General features: G+C 47.4%; 1 pseudogene; it reads left to right on the forward strand.

The window, feature by feature from the left end:
• The first annotated feature begins 2,375 nt into the window (after positions 1-2,375).
• Positions 2,376-2,906, forward strand: LOC121492193 (annotated as a pseudogene).
• Positions 2,907-10,467: the final 7,561 nt, after the last annotated feature.

Consider the following 10,467-nt stretch of genomic DNA (forward strand, 5'->3'; position numbering starts at 1 on the left):
AGCTTCGCACGTGGCATCTTGTTCTGGACCTCAAGCCCAGTCATTGCCCCTCGGCATCTAGTCGGGATGCTTAGATTTTTACAGGCAAGATTTAATATTCAAATGTAGTAGGCAACCCAAAATTATCATTCTTTTGATGTTGTTCTTAATAGATTCTCTGGTATCAGGCAAGCGTGCACGCGCACACACATACACACACACACACACAGAGGCAGGCTCACGGGACCTTAGAAAGAACTAATAACTAGCAATATTGCTACTGTTACTATTTTTAAGCTCTCTTCAACCTTCTATGGAGTAACAGCTCAGACAGCAGAGCTGAGTAGCTAAGAGCTCTGACCTTGGACCCCTGGACCCACACTGCCTGGGTCAGATCTCAGCTCTGCTACCTCGCTGGGCAAGCTAATTTCTCCATGCCTCAGTTTCCTCCACTGTAAGATGGGAATAACTAAAGGACCTACCTCCTAGGGTTGCCCGAGGGTGAAATGAGTTCATGTTCGAACAGACACAGAGATGCACTGCCCAGATCCCCCTTCAAGGGAGAACTTGCTGGGCCGGTGCAGAGACTTGCCCGAGGCCCTGCCCTTCCTGGGGGAACCCAGGTTTGGTGAGGAAGGGAGGCGGGGGTGTAGAGGCAGGCCGTTCCGTCTGACGCAGGCCAATAGCCCTGGCCCCAAGCTCCCCGCCGGGTTGGCCGAGCTTCTGTCGAGCCTGCCTTTGCAGTTTGACATCGTCCTGCTTTCTCCTCTTCTCTTCCAAGGTGTTAATTGCTAATAAGCGACTCACACCCCAGACTCTGTCTCAACTATTGCTTCCAGAGACCACAACCTGAGATGGCATTTGTCGGTATGTAGAGGAGTCGCCGGAGCACAGTGAGCACCAGGCAAGGGCTTGTTAAATAAAAGCCAGTGAGGAATCTGGAAAGGCAACACCTGCACGGCTCACCCCTCTTAGGGAAGAGGTTATAATTAGTGGTCACTATCGGGTTACTTTAAAGAGCCTGAGAGTCTCCCCAGTCGGGATGAGGAAACAAAACCACTAGCAGTAACTACCGTATTGCTACGCTTATGCTTTAGGAGTTTTTTTTCACTGCTCTCTTCTGTGCCTGATCTGATCGACTCAATTTTCTAGTGCTCACAAGGGTATTTTGCGACGTTTTTAAATTTAGGTTCAACAAGTTTCCTCGTGGCTAAATGAATTTAAGTATCACTCGTATGGCTTCTAGAATCAAGACTTCTCAGGGGAGGGAAGGACATCTCGGTGTCCTCATTGCAACAATCCAGGGCGGCTTGTTCTCAGGAGGGAGGCGAGCGGACTCTGGCCTTGGGCCCCTGGAGTCCTCAACAGCTCTGAAGGGATATTTCATCTATGGATCTGTGGTTGTGCCCAGTTTCACTTCATGAAGAAGAAAGAAAACACCCTGCTCTCAAGGCCCTTACCCTCTGCCGTGGAAAGGCCACACCAACTCCTAAACAAGACAAAGATGGAGGTTAAATCCCGTGGAGATGAGGATACAGCAAAGAGCCCTGGCCAGGGCCTAAATTAGGGAAGGCCTCTCATGGGAGGTGACACTTAAGAATTTAAGGAGACAAATCAGAAAAGTGCTTCAGGGAAGCACATTCCGGGCAGGGGGGAACAGCAAATGAAAAGACTGAGGAATAAGTGCACTTGGCAGTTGGGAGAACCCCAGGAGGCCAGTTTTGACCGAAGAGCAGCAGAGCAGGGGAGCGTGTGGCCCCGCCAGGTGAGGTTGGAGACATAGGGCCAGATCCTGTAGGCCTTAAAAGCCACGAAAGGGATTAGCTTTCATTCTAAATACCTTGAGAACCCACCAAGTGATCTTAAGGAGGGTTGATGTGATACAACTTATTTTTTAAAAGACCATCCCGACTAAACCCCAGCTCAACATTAAAGAAGGGAGTTGAGCTACAATTTACTAAAAGATACGGCTTCTCCTGATTTCCTGGGTGATGCTCTATTTTGGCATTGCGTAATTATTTCAGAGGGCTTTTCGGTTAACCAGCGACTATTTTATGTGCCACTAGGAGGCCGCTGAGAACGAACAACGTTTTAGATGAAAACTGTCACTAGACCTGCCTAGACTCAGACACTGCGCCCATCACCTGTCCTCACGAAGCCCATTCCTTATTTCCATTTATAGCATATCACCTGGCATTGGCTTGTCTGTAAACATCACCTAGAGCCAATCCTTGGTTGTAACTTCTGCAGAATAATTGTTAGCTCTATCACTTTGGCTTGAAATGGGATGATCCTCAGTTTTTGGCCTGTCCTGACTAGGGCATCAGTCTGTCAACAGTGATTAATTAAAATGAAAAAGGATGGCTTTCCTTCGGTGGCTACAGCTACAGCCATGTATGCTCAGGCTTTAGAAAAGGCTTGCCTCCAGCATCCTCTGCCAAAAGAAGGTCTGGTCGACCCCAAGGAGACCAATGGAATCGCCAACCCCAGCTCCCGTCAGTAGATCCAGAAACTAATCAAAGACGGGCTGCCCTTCTGGAAGCCGGTGACGGTCCATTCCCAAGCTCGATGCCCACACCTTGGCCCGCCAGAAGGGCGCTGGTAAGGGAACAGGTACTGCTAATGCCAGGATGCCTGAGAAGGTAACCTGGATGAGGAGGATGAGAATTCTGTGCCAAAGGTTGCCCTCCACATGTGTCATGGCCTGTACCGGAAAGCGAAGGGTTACGTGTTCAAAAACAAGTGGATTCTTGTGGAACACAACTACAAGCTGAAGGCAGACAAGGCACCCCAGAAGCTTCTGGCTGCCCAGGCTGAGGCCCGCAGATCTAAGACCGAGGAAGCACACGAGGGCTGTGAAGAGCGGCTCCAGGCCAAGAAGGAGGAAATCATCGAGACCGTCCAAGGAGGAAGAAAGCAAGAAATAAAACTCCCTCTCTTTGGTCTGTACCTAGTGGCCTCAGCAGTAACACAGATCAGCTATTGGATAAAACAAACTTTTATCTGCCCGAGAGAGAGAGAGAGAGAGAGAGAGAGAGAGAATAGGGTGAGTCCTGGCCTCCTGAAAGACAGGGACTTCTGCTTCCAAGGAAGGACTGGATGTAAACAGGATGTGTTTGTTCTTAATTTTCTTTCAGGCTGAGAGCCTATCATTGAAGACAAGTGGAGGAAGTACCTGCCCAGGAGAGCCCAGGAGGAGTAGGGAGGAACCTGAAAGGCCAGGAAGGAAGTGGGCCGACCTGTCCAGGGGAGAAGCTGGGGTGACCAGGGAAATGAGCTATTTTGCATCACGAAGTGGCATACAACCGATATGTGAGGTGGACACAACTGGCCAAGAATCCACTTGTGTGAGGGCAGATTCTGGATTAGTGTTACAGAGAACACTGGTTAACAGAGAAAGCTTCAAAGGATATCAATTTTTTTTTAAGATTTTATTTATTTATTCATGAGAGACACAGAGAGAGGTGCAGAGACACAAGCAGAGGGTGAAGCAGGCTCCCTGCGGGGAGCCTGATGTGGGACTCAATCCCAGGACCCCAGGGTCATGCCCTGAGCCAAAGGCAGACGCTCAACCACTGAGCCCCCCAGGTGCCCCTAAAAGATACAAATTTAATACTTGTGTCCCTGCCTCACTCATTTCAAAAACAAAACAAAACAAAACAAAACAAAAACATCCAACTTTTTTTTAAAGCAGGAGTTTCGACGAAGCACAGGCAGCTCCATTTCCTCTCCCTGACTTATTTGTGTTGATTCCTGGTAATTAAAACGAGGATTGGCTTTTTTTTTTAAGATTTTATTTATTTATTTATGAAAGACACAGAGAGAGTGAGAGAGAGACAGAGGCAGAGACACAGGCAGAGGGAGAAGCAGGCTCCATGCAGGGAGCCCCACGCGGGACTCGATCCTGGGACTCCAGGATCCTGGGACGCCCTGGACTGAAGGCAGCACTAAACCAAGGAGCCACCGGGGCTGCCTGAGGATTGGTTTTTAAGAAAAGTTGAAAACTTCCCTCCCTCCCCATTCAACCCAACCTTCACACACACACAAGCACACAGACACCAGCAATCTTGAAAAGTCATGCCTAGTCCAAGCCTGCTGAATTTACAGAGTTCCAAGTAATTCTTAGGTGTAGGAACAACACCGAGCCAACCCAGGACAAGGCTGTGAATGAACGAAATGTGATGAGTTTCATCAGTGTAGACGACCAACATGAACTTCTGCCATTTAAAACATTCCTTCAACTCTTCATTTAATCTTTTTCTGTGAGATAAATTAATCATTGGAACAATTCGGACCGAAAATAAACATGGAGCAGATAATCTAAATTTAGATAGAAAATGTGTTAGCTGATTGGAAGTGGAATGTAACCAGCCTCTGGATTCAAAACCTTTTATTTATATTTCCTGGGCTATATTGCCAGGTTGGCAGGGAGCTCTTAGACCCATTCTGAATATTTTCAGATGGAAGAGGCAACGTACAGGGGAGGAATCTACAATCTGAGGAGACCACAGATACTCCTGAGAAAGACACGAAAGAGGAGGCTGAGTATGGTAAGCACAAGCATGTGTATCGTTGTTTTTCTTCTTCTTTTTTTTTTTTGAAAGTCAAAAATCATCATAATGACAACCAAAATGTAGCCTAGCTTGATAAAGAATAATAAGTAAATAATAGAGAATGAATAGATAAATGTAGTCTGTTTTCTCTGAATCTCTTGGGTAGGTCAAGTTTGGATGCCAAGTTGAAATTTCTCCCCTGGCTGATGCTGTACGGTGTTGACCCCCTACTTCGTGCAGTTGACCTTCTAAGAAACCCAGAAGTCTGTGTTACCCAAACACATCTCCTCTAGAAACTGAATGGCCACGGGCAGGCCTCCTGAGGCTCCCTCCCCACCGGGTTGCCTCTCCCAGGGCCTGCGGACTCGGACCCCTCGCTCTCCCCCACCGGCCGAGCCACCGAGTTTCCATGAAACCACGAAGAGGAGAGGCCCTTTATGGCAGCTGACAACAGGAAAGTGAGATCGCAGAGGCCCTAAGAGGGAGGGCAACCAGCGAAGGAGAACAGAAACAGCCACTCTGGAAAACCGTGTGGAGGTTCCTCAAAGAGTTAAAAATAGACCTGCCCTACGACCCAGCAATTGCACTGCTGGGGATTTACCCCAAAGATACAGATGCAGTGAAACGCCGGGACACCTGCACCCCGATGTTTCTAGCAGCAATGTCCACAATAGCCACACTGTGGAAGGAGCCTCGGTGTCCATCGAAAGATGATGGATAAAGAAGCTGTGGTCTGTGTATGCAATGGACTATCACTCAGCCATCAGAAACGACAAATACCCACCATTCGCTTCGACGTGGATGGAACTGGAGGGTATGATGCTGAGTGAAGTAAGTCAATCGGAGAAGGACAAACATTATATGGTCTCATTCATTTGGGGGATATAAAAAATAGTGAAAGGGAATAAAGGGGAAAGGAGAGAAAATGAGTGGGAAATATCAGAAAGGGAGACAGGACATGAGAGACTCCTAACTCTGGGAAACGAACTAAGGGTGGTGGAAGGGGAGGTGGGCGGAGGGTGGGGGTGACGGGGTGACGGGCACTGAGGGGGGCACTTGATGGGATGAGCACTGGGTGTTATTCTATATGTTGGCAAATTTGAACACCAATAAAAAATAAATTAAATAAAAAAGAAAGAAAGAAAACAGAAACGTGAGACGTGATGAGGAGAGTGACTGAGGCCCGGGGCCTGTCCCATTCTTTGTTGGAAAAAGAAAAGACTGGCTCACACCAGATTGGCCTCCTGGAAGGGCCCAAAGGTGAGGCTGGGGGAAGGCGCAGGAGCCACCCTGGGATCTCAATGCCATGCTTGGAAAGAAGCAGCTTAAAAGACCCCTCATTGGGGACCCCTGGGTGGCTCAGGGGTTTAGCGCTGCCTCTGGCCCAAGGTGTGATCCTGGGGTCCCGGGATCGAGTCCCACATCGGGCTCCCTGGATGGAGCCTGCTTCTCCCTCTGCCTGTGTCTCTGCCTCTCTTTCTCTCTGTGTCTTTCATGAATAAATAAATAATTTTTTTTTAATTACCTTTCATTGAGGCTGCCAGGTCCAAACGCTGGAAGCAGTGTTCTCTCTGTTTTCCTCCGTAGAATGCTTCCACGTGAGCTCTCAGGACAGGGTACACTCCAGGGACTCTGGGACACACTAAAGGGCCTGCAGTGACATCCCCGGGGGGAAGCTGCCTACCTCTGAGGCCCTGAGCTCCTCAGGGCAATGGGCTCATCATTACCTTCTGCAGCGGGGAGGTTTTCGGAAATCAATCCTTCCCGTGCTGAGTAATTAAAACACGAGCAGGAGGCTGGTTCTAGGTTTCCTCATAAATAAACCGAAAATAATGAAATGTTAGGAGCTGCCATCGACTGCCAAGTTTTATGGCTGTCCCCTAATTACTTTGGGGCAACACCAATGTGTGCGTGTCTAAAATAATTATTTGATAACGGCGACCACAGTTCCTCCAATAATTAAGAACTTTAACCATGTATTGGAATAGAGAAAAATAGCTTGATAAACGTTTGCCCTCCTACCTAACTAGGTAAACAAAAGAACGCTGACTTTGTATGTTTTTCCCCTTACGTACATATTTATCATGAGCAGAGACTGGCCTGATAAAAACGAGTTCAGAGAGTTGAAAGCTTGGTGCTCCTATAAAGCTGTGCAGTGTCTTATTCCTCAAAATAGGCTGCAACCACCCTTTGGGGCCTGGGGTGAGGAGGGCATGGAGCCACGGGATAAAACAAGGTATACATTTGGGATGCTCCAATTTTACTGTGTTTAAGGGTGTAGGGAGCACATTAGGTTTATATCAAAAACAGACACGGCAATATAATAAAAACAGAATGCAAATTTCCCAATATTACCGAGACATTTGGAGCTGGGAGTGGCATCTCCAGGGGCTCTCAGAGGGCCTCCCCCATCGCAGGCCTTCTTTGGAGAACCACTCGCCAAGCGCTCTTAGTAGTGTCAGGAGGCGATGACTTGCCAAGTCCAAAAGAAGGCGTTCCTGGCGTGCAAGTTTCTACTCTAGATTAGACTGGATAAATTTCATATCGTGTATAAAAATATGAATAATGGAAATCTGAAAGCCCCTTCTAGATGACAGGTTCTGAACCCGGGGCAACTTTGCACTCCCCACCCGCACCCATGGGGTGCATCTGTCAACGTCAGGATGTTTCTGGTCATCACAGCTTGGAGTGGGGGGTGCTCCACTGGCATCTCGTGCTCCACATCCGACAATGCACAGCACGGCCCCCCCCAACAAAGAATTTCTCAGCCTAAAATGTCAACAGTGCTGAGGTTAGGAAACCCTGCTCCAGTCAGGGTGTATGTGCACACGCAGGCGAGCGGTCAAAGTCAAGCCTTAGGGCACCGAGGCCCCCAGAACGCCTACGGGGCAGGCCCAGTGCAGGGGAAGGAGGCACGTGTGCACCTGTACCAGGGCAGGAGACACAACGCAGCCTCCGGAGACAGGGGTGGGTAGTTGCCTGAGCAGAGGGAAGAGAGGAGTTAGAGCTCGGGCCATAAATGGAGCTGCGATGTGCCTATTTGAGGACGTGCTTTTGTGGGACCGTGGGAGCCGCTGTACACATTTGGTCAGAAATTTGCCATCCCCTCCAGAAAAGCCGCCTCAATCCTCCAGGTGAGCGTGAGCCTCCCCCCGGGTGCTGAGGCTGTAGGTCCGCGGCCTTTATTATCTTACCAACCGCACCTTTCTGCCATCGGCTCCCAGAGCGGGCTGTAAGCTCCTCGAAGACAAGACTTGGGCCTTTTCAAATCTCTCTCTTTGATCCATGATATCATAGAACAAAACAATACCCATAAAAGAGTTGTTGAGTTGACATCAATGCTGTAGTCTCCTCCCAATATTAGAAATGCCCCACGCACACATGTGAATAAAAGACATTTAAATGGAAGGAAAAAAGGAAGCAAGCAATCTACTGGTTTCATCTGGAAAGATCATTTAGCAAAATCTATCTTCAAAGGCCTGTTTATACTTCTTTTTTGATGTTCACCATCTGTTTGACTGCCTTCCCCTCTTCTTTAGGCTTTCTAGCGGTTTCCAGTAGGGATGCAGGTCATCTTGAAATTTCACTGCTGCGTCTCATAAAAGGGTCACAGTCTTGATTAAAGTTGTTTTAGACACAAATGCCTGAAATCCAAGCGCAGGGTTGTCTGCCTATCCTTCACTTGCACAACTAAAAATAACAATAAATTAATGCTCTCTAATTCATTAATTTGCTAGTAGCTTTTCCCTGTAAAAAGTAGTTTGACTCTGCTCAGCTTTGATCATAAAAAATTCATTTAGGCTTTCTCCTTCCTCTTCATATTTAAAATGAGTCATCCTGTAGACTGAGAATGAATCAAGCATTTTTGGAATAAAAGGCAATTTTTCATGTTACAAGTATTCTAAGATGGTTCAGTACCTTCCTATTCTTTAAATTCCCAAAATGTAAGAAACACATCTCAAGTAATCCAAATAGCTCCAACTCCACTTACAAAACAAATCAAAGGATTATTCTTTACCCTATAAAACCACTTATCAAGCCAAGATTCAACCCAAGATTGCTTTCATTCAGCAGCACTTACTCTGGAATCTCATCCAAATTCGGATGGTATTTATTCAGCTTTTCAGGAACCAGAAGAACTTTCTAAGAGCTAAGGAGGAATGACGAATGAGCCCCAACCCCTTAATTTTGCAGGTGAGGAAATAGGCTCAGAAGTCGATAGGAATTCTCCAAGCTGCTTAATGATAACAGCTGGGACTTACCAAAGGCCTGTGGCTTCTCACATCTTTATCACTTCACTGTGTCTCAGCTGCCTTTACGTCCTGCCGGCCTGGTGCCTGAGTCCTGCCTCTACCCTCCCTCCTGGGCACTACCTCCCCACAAAGGCCACTCCAGCCAGAAGGAGGCATCTACAAGAGATGCATCTACAAATGTCCCTCTTTTGCTCAGAAACTTCCAACGTCTTCCCACCTCTCTCAAGTAAAAGCCGATCATCCTCCCATGGTCTGTGTGGCCTAATTATTTTTCTTTTCTGTCAAAGCACCCAACACTCTTCACATACTTCACATGAGACCTTTCCCTTGCAGTTCCCTCCACCAGAAACCTCTTCTTCCAAAAGACTTCCTCCCTCCCTCCCTTTCTCAGGGGTCTCCTCAAACCTACTTTACTAGAAGTGGCTTCCCTGACGACCCCTCTGTAAATAACACCACTTTACGTCCTTCACGTCCTATGTCTCGCGCACCTCACTTTCTTTCCTATTGTTTCTAACATTTTTACTATCTGACCTATATTTATTTGTTACTGACTGCCTTTCCTCACTTAGAAGATGGACAGAAAAAAAAAAATCCCTGCTGGATCTTCAGTGCCTGGTACATGGCAGGCACTGAGTATTTTTGCAGGGTAAAGCTACTATGTGCCAGATACTATTCTAAGGAAGGTACAAGAACCCATCGACTTGGGATGCCTGGGTGGCTCAGCAGTTGAATGTCTGCCTTTGGCTTGGGATCTGATCCTGGGGTCCTGGAATCGAGTCCTGCATCGGGCTCCTTGCATGGAGCCTGTTTCTCCCTCTGCCTGTGTCTGCCTCCCTCTCTCTCTGTGTCTCTCATGAATAAATAAATAAAATCTTAAAAAAAAAAAAAAAGAACCAATTTACTTAATCTTCCCACAAAGACGCCACTATCCTCATCACTGTCATCTCTGGTTCACAGATGAAGAAATTAAGGCACAGAGAAGCTCAGAAACTTGTCCAAGATCACTCAGCTAGTAAATTGTAGAGTCAGGATTTGAACCCAGGGCACAGTTTCTTTAACCACTGAGATGTAATTGTGCCACGCTTACCTAATGACGAAAAATTACTTCGATGGTTTTTTCCCCCATACCAGAGACTCTCAGAAACTGAGATATATCCCAATGTGCTTTCAAAATGTCAATAGTTTCCTATAACTGCCTACTATTTTAAACAACCGCTAAGGTGTGTGATTTTGAGCTAAGAGGCGTAAACAAGATCAAAACTGTGAACCACAACTGTGTTGCACTTGGGTCTCTAATTCAGAGCACACAAAGGAGCGGGCGTGTGCATACAGACGTGTGCAGGTAATCATCCCTCCTGGACTGAGATGACCACGATTAGCTCTGGTCCATAAAGGGAGGGCAAAAGACACAAAAGCCGCAGTGATGTTCCAGGCCACACAGCCCGCAGCACTGGCTGGAAGGGAGCCTCCGAGGGCTCCTCTGGGACCGCCACACATGCTCCCTGCTTATTAGTGTAAAACACCCTGGTGATTCACACAATGGAATGTTTAAGCCCAGATGCCACTTAATGGAGGGTATGTTGATACAGCTTTATCTGAGAAGTTACATAATCATCCTAGTGCGGAAAGGCCAAAGAGGAATTCCTGCCTTGGAATAAAAGGGGTGTACCCCAGGAATCACT

The sequence above is a fragment of the Vulpes lagopus genome, chromosome 5 (assembly GCF_018345385.1).
Source record: "Vulpes lagopus strain Blue_001 chromosome 5, ASM1834538v1, whole genome shotgun sequence".
Taxonomy (NCBI): Eukaryota; Metazoa; Chordata; class Mammalia; order Carnivora; family Canidae; genus Vulpes; species Vulpes lagopus.